This window comes from Aythya ferina, assembly GCF_964211825.1.
Source record: "Aythya ferina genome assembly, chromosome: 4".
Taxonomy (NCBI): Eukaryota; Metazoa; Chordata; class Aves; order Anseriformes; family Anatidae; genus Aythya; species Aythya ferina.
In genome coordinates this window covers 39,881,403-39,894,682 of record NC_140300.1, presented here as the reverse complement: position 1 = coordinate 39,894,682, position 13,280 = coordinate 39,881,403, and positions in this window count along the sequence as shown.

Sequence of the window (13,280 nt, the reverse complement as noted above, 5' to 3'; positions counted from 1 at the left end):
CCTGGAGAAAATGTAATGTAATAGCTACAGTGTACTATAATCTGTCTCTCAGGGGTACCATTCAGAAATTTATCTTCCTCATCTTTGGCATTTAAATCTGACCACTACTTCCCAAGGAATTTTAAAGGGAAATGTTCATAGTTTAAGTGCATGCAGATGTCAAATTGCTCTTCTGAATTATATTCAGCAACCTTAATGGAAAAAATAATTCTATGTTAGAAATTTGTAAGATTGGGATTTGTTTTTCCTTTTTATCATCTCTTTCCTTAAAGTTGTTGAAAAATCCAACCTAGAAAATTTCACTCTAACATCCTGCAGGCAGATGGTTTTCCTTGGGGAACCCAATTTGCCAAGTGCTGAAGAAGTGCTGTGCTGATGGTGAGGGGCTGACGTTAAGTTGGTAAGCAGCAGGTAACGAAGTAACCAGAGATGACATCTTTCTTGTGAAAGACAATGTTCCTAGAGGAGAAGGATGAATAATATTGGCTCAATATTAACCCCAGTTCTCTGGACCCACTTTTTCCCACTGTACACTGTTTGAGCAGTGTCTACAGAACTGGTCCAAGCCACAGTGTCAATGATGCCATGAAGGTGTAGGTGAGGGCAAAATCTGCCCAGCTGATGGGACAAGGTTGCGTGACCTCCCTCTGCTTCTACAAAGGTGTCACTCTGTGAAGACTGCAGCTTAGCTTGATTCATCCAAAACGCTTCTATTTTATTTCTGTCTGAAGTGGCTTTGGAAGCTAACCCAAAGGTGTTTTTCTGACTGAACAGGTTTTGTTGATATACGCACTGGAGACTGGGGAGAATGCAGAGATAAGCATACAACAACTGAATTGTGTAAATGAACGGTTGTGACCCTGAGCTGTTCCAGCAGTTCTGTGATTTAATACTCTCTGCTTCGAGTGAGATTTACTGCACAGTCCTCATCTGCAGAGTCTGTAGCGCAGAATTTTGTTGTGCTAGATGCATCTATTAAATGACTTCCAGCTTCCTTTATGCATTATTCCAAAAGAGGAAAATTTATAGAATAGGAGGCAAAAAATGTTTTATTGCAAGATAGAAAGAAAGGAAGATTAAAAAAAAATTGGAAAAAAAAAAAAAGGATACTGGCGTTTGCTAGTTGGCTTTTCATGTTAATCCTCTTTAACACACACGTGACTTCAGCTGGAAAGCCTCTCACATTTTTCAATCTGTTGAGGAGCACTGAGCTTAGTGACAGTCATAAGAACCTTTAAAAATCTTTAAGCGGTTTGTATCCCCTCTCAGTGTCACTCTCTGGCTTGGCAGGCTGGCACTGCTCAGAGACCTAGGACCAAATGATAAATACTAACCCTGTTTCTATGTATTTCAAGTAGTCTGTTGTGCCATGACTAGTGGTTCAGAATGATGTGTCAGAAATTGATGTGTGGATTTTAACACAATTTTTGAAAAAAGGCTTAAACAGGATTTTTATTTTCAAAGTGCAACTTGATATTTTGTAGCATGTGCCATAAAAAACATACCCTGGAATTCCCTGGATTTCAGTTGTCAAGATATTTCAGAGGAACTACTACAAGTCCTGAAAGGACATGCAGAGCGTAATTATGAATGCTTTCCTTCCTGAATGACCACAGAGGTTATAAATAAAAAAGATGTAGCACAATAGATCATTTTGTCTGTTGTGTCGTCAAAGTCATGGTTCATGCATCGCCATTCGCAGCACTTATCCAGATTGATTCTGATGTCTCGAGAAGCTGGATTTTACTACCTTATGTACTCAGACCTACAGACGGAGGGTTACTTTTTTTTTTTTTTTTCCCCCTCTACTGGCAGGTCTCTTACATGGATTATCATGAAATATAGTCTGACTGGGAACAATTTAACAAATAATTTTGGCGTATACAGCCTGACAGTGTGGAGAAACTGTATCACATTGTTTTAGACCTTAAAATAAAACCGTACCCTTGACAATTCAGTAGAAAGACCAAACAGCTAGAAAAGAAAGAAAAGAAAATGGTCAGACTTTCCCTCCCTCCTTCCTTCCCTCCTTCCCTCCCTTCTTTCCTTTGTTCCATCCATCCATCCATGCATCCATCCATCCATCCATTAATTTTTTGTACCATTAAGCATAAGAACTGAAAAGGATAGCTGACTGTCTGAAATGCTATCAGTATGCTAAGCTGTACTAGAGGTTATTTTTCTCTCCTTGGTGGTCCTGTGCTTATGTGCCTAAATTTCAAACATGGTGATACTGATGAACTTTACTGATGATCCCTTTCATATTGTACAGCATGAGATAATGTCACAGTCTGGAAACACCAAGAAAGTCATTTAGCTCTTATATCATCCTTTATGAGAGCTTGGACTTTGCTGTGTATAAATGCTTCAGCTAGTTTGTATGCCGGTGTACATGGCAAACCTACAGAAACTGAATGGAGGGTGAAACATTACATCTGAAAGATCTCTCTTGCATGATGATTGTGGGATGATATACCATAAATATGTATGTGGATCCATTTTGTCATTCAAAATATTATCCTTAAATCAAATTTTGATTAATTGATTCTGACAGTCTTCTTCCTACTTGGTTTCCAGGTCCTGTCTAGTATTAATGAGTGCAATGCAAATTTTAATACTGTTTTATAAACATAAATGTGTCAGTTATGGTTTCATGCACAGCTTCTTTGTTAATTCAGAAGGTCATTGTAAAATTCATATATGCATGTGAAATAAAAATAAATTGATTTTATCCTTGTAAAATGATGCAATGAGGGTAATTAAAAGTGAGACTTCATGAACAGAGGGAAAGCCCTTTGGGAATGTGACCCCGACAAGTCTGGGAACCAAGTCCACAAATCCTACCAGCACTAAAATTCTGATGGCAGGTAGTACAACTCAGTGGGAATGCTGGATAGTACTTAAAATTATTAAAAAAAAAAAAAAAAAAAAAAAAATGAAATACCAGTAAAGCAGCATGTGACTGCACTTAAATAAACCTTCCACCAGGTGATATTTGAAAGATAAAACTTACACAGGGACAATGTATGAATGGAAGCAGCCAGGCAGGCTGGGGGAGTGGCCATCAAATTATGCACACAACTGCATTTTCAACATAATTAGCTGTCTAATTGAGCATTATAATTTAACTGACGCATTTAAACATGTAATTTATTTGAATGCATGCTGCTCGTAATCTGTTTAAAATGTTTTGCTCTTCAGAATGGTGTCAGCCTCTAGAGGATGAGACTATCTTTCTGATGAACAGAAAAATAACCAAAACTAGTATGTTGAAGAGCCTTGAGAGCAAATAAATTTCTGAAATTTCAAACCATAAGAGGAGTATGGTAGCAGAAATGGCATGCAGAAGAAGCCAAGTAAAACCTGGCTATCTACTCAGCATACTTGTAGGCAGCAGCTTTATTTCAAATACCAGGGAGGCTGTGCAGAACTTCATGTTATCAGGTTATCGTGCAAAGCTACTAGTTTGCCTGACAGGTAGGTAGGAAGGACATTTCAGTAACAAAGAAGTTTAAACTGCACATCTGTCTTGTCTGGAAGAAAGAAGTGTCCCTTTCTCACCGTGATAGATATTGCCAATGGGTACAATTCAATTTGCTCAAAGAGGCGATTGAAAATGTTTAGCCTGGGTTCTTTCCACACAATCTGGCCAATTTATATTTATGCAGGGGGTGGATTCTGGACCCGGAGTTGATAGACTACTCTACAAGGCAATCACTCAAATAGAGGTTTTTTGTTTACTTCTTCAGTGATGATGCTGGGGTTGTGTTGATGTCTGCCTGCCATTTCAGTTCCTATTTCTGTCTTGCAGTCCTTATGGCAATGCTTCAGGTATGGCCTTTCATATCTGAACAGGAACAAATCCATATAATCCCTAGTCTCTGATAAAATACAGAGACCAGCAGAGGAAGGAGCCAGAAGTACCTTCATCCACCATTGCATACTCTCTTGTGTGCTGGAAAGTTCACTCTCCTAGTGATAGCTAAGCACATGGACATTTATTTTCAAGGAAAAAACAAACTAATGTGTATTTACTTTTTTTTTTCCCAAAGTACTATTTTTACTTTCAGTCTTTGTTTGCTGAACAAAATTGTTGCAGGTTTTCTTTTAACCCAGTAAACTTTTTTAGTGTTAGACCTCATTATATATTTTGTGATGCTGTGTTTTGAATCTGTTGCTTCAATTACGGAAACTGCCAACAGACACAAAAATCCAGGGTATAGAGGCTGAAGCATTCCTGCTTTTTAGCTTTGGAATTACTTTTGCATACTCTGACAAATTTCTCTTACAAACAATTCTAGTGATAGCTACAGCTGTGGAATGCAAGAAAACTAATGCAACCTTAGCAGGCAAAAGAAGGAAGAAAACATTTTTTGTTCAACTCGGAGGTTTGCACAATTCCTGGCTTTTGCCCCCACCTTCCTCTCCACTCTCTGCTCTCCCAAGTTGGTTACTAATCATCAGAGGTAGAGAAGAGGAAGCATATGCAAGGTCATGTGAGAGGAAATAGAAATGTGTGGGTGTTTAACCCCGAGGAGTTGCAGCTTGCTTCCTGACAAGACATATTGTGGTTTCACGTCATTTGAGTTTATTATGCTCAGCTCAAGGTAGGATTTAAAGGAAAAAAGTTCTGCCCCTGGTATATTTAAGGCTAGGAGTTTTTGCTTTGGTCTTTAGCCTAAGTGATCGAAAATTGCATTTGTATTGTTTGTGAAAATCAACAGAAAATGAACCGAGTGAGTGGGTGATACATTGCACTGCTTGGAGTGGGAAGATTCATTCATTTTCAGATTGAAAAAGATGTATTCACTTATTAGGAGATCCTGAAATTAATAGAGATGGATTTTGTATATATAGATAGATTAGGCTGGGATAAAAAAAGCCCAACAATTAAAACTGAAACAGGGTTTGCAGAAAGCTCTCCCAGGTCTTGGAGAGACTCGCCTGTCACTGTGGTTCCAGTGTGTTGGTACGTTGGTTCCCAAATATATGGTTGCATGTGTGCCATGCAAAAGACCAGGGGACAGGGATCACATCCAGGAAAACTGGACTTTCTAACACTCATGGGAAGATGAAGGAAGAGTTAGGAAGATGGATGGGGGCTTAGAGCATTGTTTCTCATTTCCAGCTCTCTGACAGAGTAATAGTCAGGAGGTTGGATTCCGATTTTGTCACCCAATGTGTTCAGAGTAGATTTTGTCTTGGGAAGTAGTATTAGAAATGTAAAGCCAAATACATCCTATGAAATAAAATTCTTTAGTACTTTGACCTTTCAGTCCTTTACACTGTGCTTCATAGAGATATCCTCCATTCTGTACAGCTTAGCAAAGATGACAGCCCATCAAAAACCCTCTTGGCTCTGGCTACTCGATTTGCTGGTGCTTGTTGGTGTTTTAACTATCAGTACCTCTTCTGTTTTTCCTTAAAGATAAAGGAGCAGTGAAGCCTTTCCCTTTGAAAAAGGACCTGAGAACTGAGCATGGGGCACAGTTCTCATCTGCCATCCTAGTGCATGACCCCTGCCAGCCAGCTGCTCTAACTGGATGCGTGCAGTCCTGGCCCAGCTTTGTAGCTATAGTGCCAGTCATTGTATATGCATTCCTCTAAATAACCCAGGAGGTTTAAAAAAAAAAAAAAAAAAGATTTTTTTATTTTTTTCCTGAGACACATGGGTAGGAGTTGGAGAATCAATGGAATATCACTCCCAAATTACCTGTAATAGAGTGGGTCCCATTCTGATGATATTGCTGGTTCTAGGGAAAAACAGACAATACTGTCTTTCTACTCTTGAGTTGGAAGATCTAGCATATTTCTGCTGCAGCCAGCTGAGGTAAAAAGCAAAGCCGTAAATGCCCTGAGAATTTAAGTTGTTTGAGAATAGATACTGAAATGTATTGAAATACTTCAGCTGTCTTTCTTTTATCAGTCAGTGAGGGACGGTGCCTGTGGAGGAATCACAGAGAAGATGAAACAGCAAAGGAGGTTGATAGTTTATGATGGAGCTACAAGTGTCTACATTGCAGGTCTGAGCCCTGGTCATCGGTCCTAATTCACTGACTATTTATTCAGCCTGCTAGCCCGTCTGCCTCAGAAACCAGGGCCCCTGGGTGGAGAGGGAGAAGGTTTGCCCTCTGTGGTTTAAGCTTGTGTGGTTGGCTCTGCCCAGGAAGGAAGCAGATGTGGCAGCCCTCAGACAAGGTTAAGAAGTGGCACCGATGCTAAAAGGCAACGTCTGTTTCCTCACTGAGGTTTCTGCTTGATTGTGCCCTGGTGTGGACACACAAGACTGGCTCAGAGCTGGCTGGTAAAGTCCTCAAACGTGTAATACTGACATAGCATAAAGGGCAGGTAGGACAATAAACAACTCTGGGATAAACTGCCTGCTAGGTAGAGGCTTACCTAAATGATCTGGAATATTGATGAGAGCTGGGATCAAAGAATGAACGAGACATAATTCATTGAGACTCACAAAACTTGGGCATTCATTGCCCTGGAAAGGGGCATGGAAAGATAAGGAAAAATAAGAGGAAATTCAAAAAGGCTTCTACTTTAGCTCAGAATTTGAGAAGTTTACTTTAAGTGGGAGAAAAGGTGAGAATAAAAAAAAAAAAAAAAAAAAAGGAAAATGAAAGTAAAGGGCAAGTTACAATATCTCTGGGGTACCAAGCATGTTACTTTTGTGCCTGAGGAAGTGCCTTACATCTGTGTGGTTTTCAGAAAGCCAAACTAGGGTATGGTACTTTCCCAGCTTCTTTGAAAGGTTGTAATAAACTGGAGTTAGTTAATTATTAATTTTTATAATATCCTTAAATTATTATCATGATATCTTTGCGTAGACAATTTTCCTGCCCAAATAAACATTGATTCTGAAGCTTTAAAAATTAAGAATCATATATATATATATATATATATATAAAACCTACATTGTGTAATCTGAATAGAAATTGACACAGGGGAAGGCCAGGTTTCACCCAGCTTAAATTTCTGTGATACTTTGAGCTGTTCTCCAGTAAGTGTTCATGTGGTTTATAGTACAGCATCTTTCAGTACCCTCTTCTAGCCCTGTATACATGGAAGGAGTACATTTTACAGGGATGTATTGTGCTACTTGAAAACGACCACAGTTAATTTCATGTACTGTTTTTTACTGAAGTACAGTTATTGTTTGTGTGTTGACCCACAAAGCTGATAAACTACCTTGTAACAGAGATGTCTCAGGAGAGGTCAGCTTCAGTGTGTGACAGGTTATGCCATGGGACAGATTTGTGTTTGCTTTACAGACAGCCGCATTTCTACTCTAAGTATTGGCTCCAAGTCTTAGAGGTGTGTGTGAGAGAGAGGAGCCTGAGTCTGTTATCTCATAGCATCCCCTCCCCCTCTGCCACCCTCCCTATGGTGAAGAGTCAGGACCCTCTGGAAAAGTGAGAGCAATACTGATTGTATTACTTTATGTTAAGGCAGGAGTCCTCTAAGTGTGCTCTATAGAGTCCTCTAAACTCTCCTCCTTGATGTGAAAACAAGATATTGAAAACACTGAAATTAGTATATGTTTATTTGTAAAAGAGCCTATGATAAAAGCAGAGGCATTTGGTAGAAGAGCTCTTTGGCCTAGATTAAATTTGGGAGGGATGGCAAAACGCTAGAAGTGATGCATTATAAGCAGAGGGGATTTATCTGCCAGTTGTTTGTAAAGCTTATATATGAAAAATGAATTTGAAATGTACTTAGAAATCCATGGAACTGCTTTTTGTTTTCCTGGAGACTTGGCTTCTAAGGCTCGGACTAACGTGTACTTTCCTGCAAATGTGGTGCTCGGTCTGGACAGAAGAATGACGGTGAAGAGGGCAGATTTCTGATGGTGCAGCTGACTTGCACATAATTTTGAAATCTAACATGGACAGCATGGAGATACCCTCATCATACCCACGCACTGCCTGTGTTTGCTTTACATTGTCTTCATAATCTTGTAACTAAATATCACAAAACATGAAAAAATGACTATGCTTAGATAGACACTATCTCTGAAGAGTGCAATATGAATGTGGAAAAGATGAACTTCACTTTCAAAGAAGAAACAGAGCCTGATCTCATCACTAAGATGCTCCGATCTATTAAAATGCAGGAATAATATACGGAGCAGCATTAGTACAAACCACTGAACTGCTGTGGCAGTGCTCCAAATGAGTGCTCTTTCTGATGGAGTTTTTAATACTTCAAGAAGATGTAGTATGCGCATTTAGATGCCAATAAAATGATTTCTTGTTGGATCCATAGGGCACATTTCAATGCTAAATTACGATGCCAGTGGGAATGATTGACCACCAAGCATCAGTGAAGCATCTCTGCAATCCTGCGTAGAGTAGCGCTTTTGCTTTTCTGCTGTTTAATCCCAGCTTGTGGTAAACTGTCACTGCTTCAAGCCTTGACTGAGAAGATTTTGTCCATCTCTCTCAAAGCACATGTTGTGTCATTGCTGCTGTTGTTAAAGAAGCCATAACTACCTGGTAGTTTATTGACTGGAGCCTGACCTTATTGTGTTCATGACCTGCTAGAAGCTGTGGCCAGGACTTGGTTGGTCTCCAGACAAAAAGCTATATTAAAGGAACCAAAAGAGAAATCCATGGATGCAACTACATTGCTGCATCTGACAATTGAGAGAGGAATGAGAAGGGAACTAAAAATCCCATTACAATTATTCTTGGGAGCTTGGCTAAGAGTGTGGTTTTCTATTTCAGAAAAATCAAATAACTTTGAATCTATGCTCTCTGTATAGTCTAAGTTCCATGCAACAGGAGGGGAATGAGCTCATTAAACTTGACATAAAAGAAGGGTGACCTTCTCTTGGGGTGAGAATAAGGAATTGGAGTTCAGATTAAGACAAGTGATCTGAAAGATTTCCCTGTGGAGTGGCCAGTAAATTAAAATTTTACTCAAGTTCTTGAAAACTCCCTTTCCAAGATTTTGTATAGATTATTTTAGTGACAGGATTCAGTGGCTGAATCTCTCTGCCACACCTGTGAATTGGTATAGGTATCATTAACTCTTTTAAATTATTTTTTTAGGAATATTTGACTCATCATGGAAGAACATGATTCACATAAAGTACAGGGCCTGGCCAAACAGAAGAGTAAGGTAAATGTCCCAGCATCCTATTTCTTGTGTACACAATCCGGGATAAATTGTATGAAAAATACAATAAAAGCAAATGGGGAGTAGTTAAATTGCCAAGTCTAAATGTGATAATCTAAGCAGCTCTTACATGATTTCTTCACTTTATAAACTTTTTACCTACTGTGAAGAGCCCTTATCAAGCAAAAGGAGAAATGAACTAGCAAAGAAAGCCTTCTCAGTGCTAATTGACTGTCTTGATTTTTTAGATATCTTAACTTTTCAGAAACACCAATTAATTTTTTTCATATGATCTGCCTAGGCTGAGACTGCTCAAGGAAATTCTCTGCTTCCTGAAGCCAACAAGAATCCTGCCGTTGTGACAGGTATCTGGCACATGCAGTTTTGACAGAAATTTACCCCCAAGGTCTTGATTCTTGAAAGTCATGGGGGCATCTCAGCATGTGCATCCAAAAGACAAGGAAAAATAACATAGTGACTCTGAAAATTGTCTCATTCTGCTGATTCAAACAAAGTAAAGTTGTTTAGTTTATAATTGCATAGATCCATATGAAAAATGAGATGGTATGAAGCACAATCATGTTTCCATACATGTAGGGCTTCAGTAAGAATCAGCTTTCTCTCATTTGGAGCTTTTTTGCTTGGCACCAGGGAGTGATGATTCTTTCCCATTAAAAAAAAAAAATCATTAAAATGTCAAACAGTTTGGCTGAAATCATCATGGTTGCTGTTTGAAATAAAGCTCTAGTAGTGAGAAAAATAGGAAGGATTTCTGAAATCCCTTTTTTTCTTTGCTAGCTGAAAATTGATAGGCAGCTATCAGCAAATTGGAGACAGGGAATCTTTCAGAAGTATTTGCTTTCTAAAGTGCTATCGTTGTCTGCAGTCTTCTTGAAACCAGACTTTTATTTGCTGACTGCGTAAGCGTTTCGTTGGAAGCCTTTTACTGAAAATACCAGAAATAACATTTGAATTGCTTTTGGATTTCTTCTAGTATTTTTTGGTTTTTATTATTATTATTTTTGAATTCTCTGAACTGGGGATGTATTTCATTCTCTCTCTCTCTCTCTCTCTCTCTCTCTCTCTCTTTTTTTTTTTTTTTTCCTTCAAAGTGTCTTCTTTGTATTCAGCACAAAGTGGAATGCAAAATAATTGAGTAATTTGCGAGTCTCTGATTACAAAATAACACCTCCCCTGCATTCTCTGAAATCCCATTTTTTAAACTAAAATTTTGGACTGTAGTAGAGACAATACCAGATTGTTTTCATCTTCTCACAGTTCCAGGTTTTCATTACAACATAAAAACCTGTCCTGATCTACTGACACTTCTGTACTTCATGATGATGCTTTTCTCACTTAATTCCCAGTGACACCTTAGCTTTTAAATTGCTTACAGATTGTTTTCTTTTCCCAACGCTAGTTAAAATATTTCTTAACATTACAAAAGGAATAGAAAATCCCCAGTCCAAACTTTTCAATGCTAGATTATCTACATGAAAAAAACCAACTAACACTTGAAGGTATTTTGCTCTCCTTTGACATTTGAAACCAGACTACCACCTTCCTACAGGGCTGCTTTTCAAGGCTGGAAACAGTCAGGATTATGCAGAAGACTCAGCTCAGTTTTCTAAGCAATGTTTTCAGTCCTCACCACCCACACAGAAGACTTCGGGGCTTTCCTTGCCTCTTCAGTCTTGCTGTACTTCCTTTTTGATTCCTGTGTCTCTAGTCACTGTGGCAATGTGTGGCCTGCAGGCTTGGCTTGTGACTCTTGATTTGCTTGATGCAATGAGCAGATATACAAATGTCTGGAAGGATTATCAAGATATGCTTGCTACACCTTTAATTGAAGGAGGTTTTGTGGGCTTGAGAAGTGGAAACTCAAGTCCAGACTTGAATTTTAGCTTTTTTACTTGTTTGTGCGTGTGTTATAGCATTCCCATACAGGGGAATGCCGTGTGTGTGTGTATGTGTGGTAGCATTTCCCAGGGGAAATATCCCTGTTGTAGCTTCTTCAGAATCAAGGTGTAGCTGTGTCTGGGTATTTGGCACAAGCTCTACTAGTGTGAAAAACTTCAGTGCCTCAGTATCAAGTCTTTTCAGCATATGAAATGCTGCAGTACTATCGCTCCCTGTGATGCTCGAGTATTTTATTTTCTAGAGTACTGCAGGGCAGCTGTCAGAGGGGTTATCACAGCCAACATGCGTGGTGCCAGCAGCACTGCTGGTCCTGGTGGCAGCTGTCAGGCAGTGTGGTGAGGCTCCCCCCTTTGGGTAGCGCTGTAGTTCTTTGCAGATTTGGAGCGCAGGAGCCTTGCCTGCCTGCCCGCCCACCTGATAAGGGATTCTGTCTGAAACAGGCAAGGGATGATGTAGTCCAGGGCTGATGGTGCAATTCAAAAGGAAGCCATTTCACAGTGATGATCTGGGTTATGCTTTAAAATGTTTGCTCAGGAGAAAATGTCCATGGATTGGTGGAGAAAACAAAAACAAAACAAGGAGGAGAAACAATAAAAGGCTCTGCACAATGCCAGCTGCCATTAAGGGTTGAAAGTTTAGTTTCAGAGAATCGTCTTTAGAAACATTACTTCCAATAATTTCATCAGTCTATAGAAAATTGCACCTTTTATCTTTTTGTTCTGTTTCCAGAGCAGATTTTTAGGACAGAACAGGGCCGTTCTGAATGTTGGGCAGGTTAAGCCCCGTGCTTTCAGAAGAGCTCTCTGAAAAAGACACTGACTGTAGGTAGTATTGCGGTTGCATAGTGATGCCACAGCCCTTGCTCTCTGATGGATAACCCAAATAAAAGCGGCTGGTGGGCTACAGATGATGAGAAGGTATTTGGAATGTGTGGGGTAACGTGGGGTAGCAGACAGTGATGGACCCTATCCAGCATTGGGGCTGGGCTCAGCTGGCAGAAGATTCTTATGAAATCTCTAGGAAGCTGCTAATCATCCCTTGGCACCAAATAAGTATTCTCTGTCCTGATAGTTTGAAGCAGGCTTTGAATGCAGAGGAGGAAAAGTGGTCCTCGTTTTTAAATGTATGTTTGTTATTAATGGGCAGCACTGGGAAGCTGTGTATGCAACAGCATCCACCGGGAAAGCTGTGCATAGCGTGATCAGTAGCAAGCTGCCAATATTTAGCAAAAAGCGAGCTCTGTTTCCGTCCCTCCTTGATTCACACCTTAGAAATTTCAGTATGGGAATTTTCCACAGTCTTAAGCTTTGTATGCCTGCTATCCCCACATGACAGAAGCAGCAAGCACACTTTTCCCTGCGTGGGGGGGGTGTTAATAGCGATGTCCAAAGGGCAAATGTGGATTCAGAACATTTTTGCATTCTTCTGGCCAGTGATCAAATAAAATTAGAAAACCGTTATACTGCCCAGCATTTCTACTGAATAGCTGATGCAGACAGCTGGATTGCTGGGAGCTGCTTTAGGATCATCTGGGAGCTGATTGAACTTTGGTTTTGATCTTGGAGCCATCTTCCTGTTGAAATAATGGGTAAGCATTAGTTAAGAATGACTACCTTAAGCTATCAGATGCTTTAAGATGTCATGTGTCTCATCATTAAACAGCCTTTGAAAATTAAAATGAAGGTCATCAGCCCAGCCCAGGTTAATGCTTTTTCCTGGTTTAATCTAGTTACTTACTTCAGGCATTTATAATCTTCCTGGGGGACAGCCCAACAAATGCACATGAATGGCAAACAATTCTGGTAGCATAACAGCTATTTTGCGTCGCATGTTAGGGGTGCTGTGAAAGTTGGCTTGGTTTGGACTGTGAAGACAAGAAGAGGTCTTGCCTGCCATTGCCAGTGGTGTGTATGCAAGGGACGGACACGAGGTGTACTGGGAACAGGAGTACAAGCTATATGGAGGGTCAGGGATCAGCTGCTGCTCACAGGAGCAGGTGGAGGAAGGGGTAGGATGTGTTCAGAAAATAGGCAAGCAGTACCAGCATGTACTCAAAAGCTAAAATCCCTTCTGTTTATATTTGCGTGCGTTTAAACTCGATAAGCTTTGGCATGCCTTGTGTCATAGAAAGGTTTGGGTTGGAAGGGACCTCAAAGATCATCGCAACACAAACTGTCACAGGTGAGTTATAACTGAAAATATGAGGCTTTAAAAATGCTGGAGTTTTACAG